At 42.2% G+C, this 6,000-nt stretch overlaps 1 long non-coding RNA gene across 1 annotated transcript in view; it reads right to left on the reverse strand.

The window, feature by feature from the left end:
- LOC139755288 (uncharacterized) overlaps nucleotides 1-5,528 on the reverse strand; it is a 110,157-nt gene extending 104,629 nt beyond the window's left edge. Inside the window, exon 1 of the long non-coding RNA XR_011714065.1 lies at nucleotides 5,255-5,528. This is a non-coding gene — a long non-coding RNA (uncharacterized lncRNA). The remainder of the gene's footprint in view (nucleotides 1-5,254) is intronic.
- Nucleotides 5,529-6,000: the final 472 nt, after the last annotated feature.

Genomic DNA, 6,000 nt, shown 5'->3' on the forward strand with positions numbered 1-6,000 from the left:
TATGAATACGAGGTGAAGTATAAGACAATATTTCAACCGAGCATATGCGCACCACTTGTCTTTCCTCCTGGCAGACACTTGGGAATCATTACCAATGGATTATGAAGCAAAACTATACCAGTCAAGTACTCAGGAAAAATGTCCAAATCTTGCTTTGTTTGCTGTTGGTATAACAATAAAGGTTTCTCCAACATATTCAAAACAAAACTTAACCCCTTTTGAGCACGGCGTTATGACGAGCATGACCTTTGACCTGACCCATATGAGTGAAGTCAGAGGCTAAGCTATCATACCCAAAGTATAAGGTCTTCTCATCGTGCTCAAAGGTTTGACTTGGTATCTATATGGTCTAGGATAACGCAGCTACTGAGGCGTCTAAAGCTGACCCTATCCAGCTGTATAGTCTGGTCTGGGATCCCCAACACCATCGACCTTTCCAGACTAAAGCATCAGACAAGAAGCTGTCAAAAGGGCCCGTATCAGGTGGCCGACTGGTGATCAAACAATAACAACCTAAAACTACACTGGTATTAGGTAAGATACGTACTGAAGGTGAAGCCTCGTCCTCATTTATCTTACTGTTGACCTAATGTCATCACCGTCAGCTGATGTGATGCAATTGTATTCTGTCACAAAGGTGTTACCTAATCTATTACAGAGGTTTTACCCAAATTATCACAGAGCTTTTAACCAAACTGTTACAAAGGTGTTACCTAATCTATTACAGGGGTTTTACCCAAATTATCACAGAGCTTTTAACCAAACTGTTACAAAGGTGTTACCTAATATATTACAGGGGTTTTACCCAAATTATTACAGAGGTTTTAACCAAACTGTTACAAAGGTGTTACCTAATCTATTACAGGGGTTTTACCCAAATTATTACAGAGGTTTTAACCAAACTGTTACAAAGGTGTTACCTAATCTATTACAGGGGTTTTACCCAAATTATCACAGAGCTTTTAACCAAACTGTTACAAAGGTGTTACCTAATCTATTACAAAGAATTTATCCAGACTATCACAAAGGTTTTAACCAGAGGTTTTACCTAAATTATCTCAAAAGTTTTAACCCAACGGTTACAAAGGTGTTACCGAATCTATTACAGAGGTTTTACTCACTCTCTCACAAAGGTTTTTAACCAAACTGTTACAAATCAAAACTTTGCTGGACAATCCTTCAAAGTGATCAACCTTTAGGTTCATCAGTACCATATTCAGTGTGTTAGAACCTGACTCTTAATTCCCATTGTTTAATTTTCTGCTTCGGTGGAAATTTACATTATTATCTTGCGGGATTAAAAAATTTCGCACTAAAAATATATATAAAGGATTTGATAACTGAGACAGGCAAGCTGAATTTCAGTATAATGTCAGGAAAATGTTTCTAGATTCAGTTTATCTGGATGATAATGTTGCTCGATCAATTGGCCTCCTGTCATATTATATATATATATATATATATATATATATATATATATATATATATATATATCATACGGGTGACTTGCAGACTTCAAGCACTACAGTGACAATCATCTCTCACGTTAATCAAATGCAGTTCTGTGTTGTAGTTTAATCCACATTTTAAGTTAATTCTTTGATTAGGACTCTGTGTGGCGACTGTCATGTCCATGGCTGCATTCTCTTACTGATAGGAACTGTATTCCCATTTTCATCCGTAATGTGTAATTAGATATTAAACCGAAAAATCTTGAAATCCGAAATATGTCTAGCATTAACTAATTACCTCGTTAACGAACACACTGCTGCCCTCAGCCCACTAACGACTCACCGGTCCAATGAAAGTGATAAGGCCAGGAGAACCCAATGGGATACAGGTGTGGGCCAGATGTAGTCATGGGTCGGAGTTTATATAACTGCCTGCAGCTGTGGAGGGTCGTTCACCTTAGGCAAGGTGGCTACGAGGTCAACCACCAGTGGCCGGACTTCAGTGACCAGCAGATGTGTCATGCTTAACCCGACCTCCGATGTTAGAAAAGTTTAGCGTTAACCATTTTGTACGACGGGTTATGACCCTTAGGGATTAGGTCATAGGCCAAGAATCATAAAATGCTCTGGGGTCCTGCCGTCGAACTCTAAGGTTAAAGAGGCTCTATCCAATGAAAATAAACTTTAGAGTAGTTCAAGTATTATCGATGACCATCGGACCAAATGACTGCAATGCAGCTGTGAAGAGTAAAAAAAAAAAAAAAAAAAAAAAAATAGAGTAAAAGGTCGACAGAGTTCGACGGCAAGCAATTTGCAATAGTATGGGAATGAAACATGCAACAGAATTCAATGATCACTGGATTATGACGGTATGCAGACTTCAACAGTTACTGATTTTAACATTATATAGATTTTAATCATCACTAGAGCTGTAAACGGTCTTCGGAATTAACAATAAATAGATATAAACGGTCAACGGATTTAACAACGAGTAGATTTAAACAGTCAACGGATTTAACAACGAGTAGACTTAAAAGGTCAACGGATTTAACATTGAAACAGTCAACGGAGTTTGATGGTCACTTCAGTTTCACGGTAAATACGTTTCAACGGTCACCGGAGTTAAAAGGTCACTGGAATCCAACATTAATTAGAATTTACCAGTCACGGGAATTACCAGTCACTGGACATCAGAAGTTAAATTACCTGCAGCAAGAAAAACTCTGGGGCGCTTTCTGACATGCTACCAGTGTGTTATCGATCGCTCCCGCCTTCGTCGTTTTCTAAATATCGTATCTATTTTTTTTTCTTTCCACTTTAGCTGCATATGTTCGGGCGTTGAGGTAGTGGGTTTACGACAGTGTGAATTATCAATGACTAAATAGCAATATGTAATGAATCATATGGTGGCTATGTTAGTCACGGTGTAATGGTTAAAAGTTAATAGGGTTTCGTCCTGGAAGTAAATGCTTCGATGAACCGTGACTTCGAGCTCATGCATAGTAAGTGAGAATTAGCGGCAGGCAAAAGTAATAGGTTTCCAACCTCCTGAGGACGACGGTTCGATCCTTGGGTATGATGGCCTGGCCTCAGAGATGATCCCTTGAGGATCGAGGTCCGAGGGGAAGGAACGGGTCGCCTAAGAGACGAAGGCCCGTGGCAGGTCCAGGTCTGGCGAATCTACAGCGACGACTGCAGGCACAGCTTTAACAGCAACACAGCCAGTCTCATCGGACATGGGGGAAACTTCATCACCGGAAGCAATGGCACGACCAACAGGACAACAGTAGCAACAACAGTTAGATCAGCAGCTCTAACAGAAACGGTTCGAGTGACACCGACAACAGAAGTGAGGCTGGTGGTGGTTGCAGATTCAGAAGAACTAGTAGCAGAAGAAGAATTATTATTTTATTAACAGAGATAACGCCACTAGCAATAGTATGAACGACAGGAAGTGGGGACGCCATGAAGAACAACAACGGTGACCAGCAGCAGCAGGAAAGCGAGGGTCGGCTTCATAAAAACATCGGATCTTGACAATAACAATAACAGGATTAGCATAATGTAAACAAAACACTCTTCGGCAACCGAAGAGAGACAGTAACCTACGTTACATTACAAGAGAGGACAATAATGCATGTTTACTGACAAGTCTATTCACTCTTTTCTCATCGTTCTACTTCATGAAACTGTTTAACAATTTTACCTGAAAAGGAGCTTTGTGAAATGATATGAGAGGGGAAAGGCTGGCTACTCCTAGCGGGACTTAAATAAGCACAACATCCACTACCCTAGGCGCTCCTCATTATAAATGAAAAGCAATATTTGGGACCTACGTTTGACAACACTCTCAGGGCAACTGTGGAAATACAAATGAATTCAAAGAGCAACAGACCACTGGGGTCCTAACGAGGATGTTTCTCTTAGCGCAAGAAAACATAGACTCATGAATTGGTGTGGTAGGAGTACAAAGACACTGATTTGAGTAGAAAGACATGCAGATTTGATACTAGTTTAATAGGCATTTCCATCACAATGCGATAGAGCGTATCAAGTGTCACGAAAACAGTCACCAGAAAACACTGTGACGCATCGATACGTTTGCCTGTTGCCCAGTTACAAGCTGAAGCCGTCAACAAGGCACTGGAGTGTTGTCCAGTAGCGAACTTGCACGTGTGTGTGCCCCCACAGCGTTCTCCACAGCTCCTACCAACAGTATCAGAGGAACAGGAACAACAACGGCGCCTGAGTATCGTTACTAAGCAACGAGAGCGGCAACAGTACCAACAAAACAGAGGAAGGAACACCAACAACAATTCTCCTCACTTTCACCAAGGGCCACTACAACACTCGCACCTCCACCATCACCACCAAACAAGAGCTAAGTAGATTCCCTCCTCGCCACCGTTTCCACCAGCAACAACCAACCAACAGCGGCAGGAAGTACATATTCAGGCCTTCTTAACCCCTGTCTCTACGGGAAGGAGCACTGATAACATCACAGGGGCAGCAGTGTGCCGCGGTGTTGTGCCGGCGGGGCCTGGAGCACAGTGTGTGTGTAGGTAGACACGTGAGAATTGCGTGGACAGAGTGTAGCCCGGTCGTACCTACCTCAGCCCGGCGGCCGCCACCTGCTGGTACCACCACCTCTCCCGCACCTTCACTCTCTCGAATTTCACTCGGCTTACTCTGGCACTCCGTGGAGTTTTAGTTTTAATGCCATACGATCCTGTGATCTAGTCATCTGACAGTAAATAGGTTAAGAAAACTGCTGTTCTATCTCAACTCAGTTGTGGACTCAAACATTACTGCTTAACTTTACTCCTCATCAATTGTTACTCACTGACCTTCTGCGTCTCGTTCAGTTGTACGGTGCACCACCTCAGCCACGGCAATTAGTGTACTAATGTTTTCAGCCTGGAGTCTCCTGGCGTTTATGGAGTGTGTCGCTAGGCTTTTGTGGATTTCTTTTTGAAATGCCAAATGGCCAATGATTTTGTGGTGCTTTGTTAACATGGATTGAGGAAGTGACTGGCTGACTGACTGACTGATATTTCTAAGAAGCTCATATTTACATGTGTAACAAAAGTACGATATGAAACGACACATATGATACATCCCGTAAAGTATTATGCCCAAAACCGAAAATTTGGTCATAAAGTGAAAAAAGATTTGTAGAAGATGAACAAAATATATTGGAGAAGGAGAGATGGAGAGGAGGGGGAGAGAAATAAGGAGGAGGAGGAGGGAGTGTGGGAAGGAGGGAGGAAGGGTGTAAGCGAGGAAAGTAGAGAGAAGAATACCTGGCGTCTCGCAGCTGTGTGGTCGGCCTCCCGGGAGCAACACCCCCACACCGCCCGGGCCCACGGACGCCTCAACCACCACCGCCCTGGTCAACCCTCACAACAACGACCTCAGCTCGTCTCTCCGCACTTGGGGCTTCTGCAGGGATTGCTCTCCTGCAACGAAGAAAATGTTAGAACTGTTGGTTACATGCCTGTGTCCTGATGATATTGGAAATACTGTACTTTGTGTATGAGAACAGATGTATTCTTTCATCATAGGAGAAATTTATAGCCAGTAACTTGCATTGATTTTGAATTATATGAAATTCTCTCATTTATAATTAAATCAATTTATCTGAATATTTCATAGATGAACGAAGATCTATTCTTCCTTAAATATCCATTGATTTCACCATTAATGTCTATCGATGCATTTAAACGCATAATCCATTCTACATATCATGGTAACTGATGTGAAGGGAGGAATATGGATAAAAAAAAAAAAGTTGCAGAATGTTACTCCTTCAAACATTTGAATTTGTACTTTGTCTCAGCCGAGATGGAACTAGTGCTGTGTACCAGCCAGAAATGGAGCTAGTGCTTTGTACCATCCAGAAATGGAGCTAGTGCTTTGTACCATCCAGAAATGGAACTAGTGCTTTGTACCAGCCAGAAATGGAGCTAGTGCTTTGTACCAGCCAGAAATGGAGGTGGTGCTTTGTACAGCGGGGGACAGAGACACAAAACTAGTGCTTTGTGCCAAC

The sequence above is a fragment of the Panulirus ornatus genome, chromosome 19 (genome assembly GCF_036320965.1).
Source record: "Panulirus ornatus isolate Po-2019 chromosome 19, ASM3632096v1, whole genome shotgun sequence".
NCBI classification, from domain to species: Eukaryota; Metazoa; Arthropoda; class Malacostraca; order Decapoda; family Palinuridae; genus Panulirus; species Panulirus ornatus.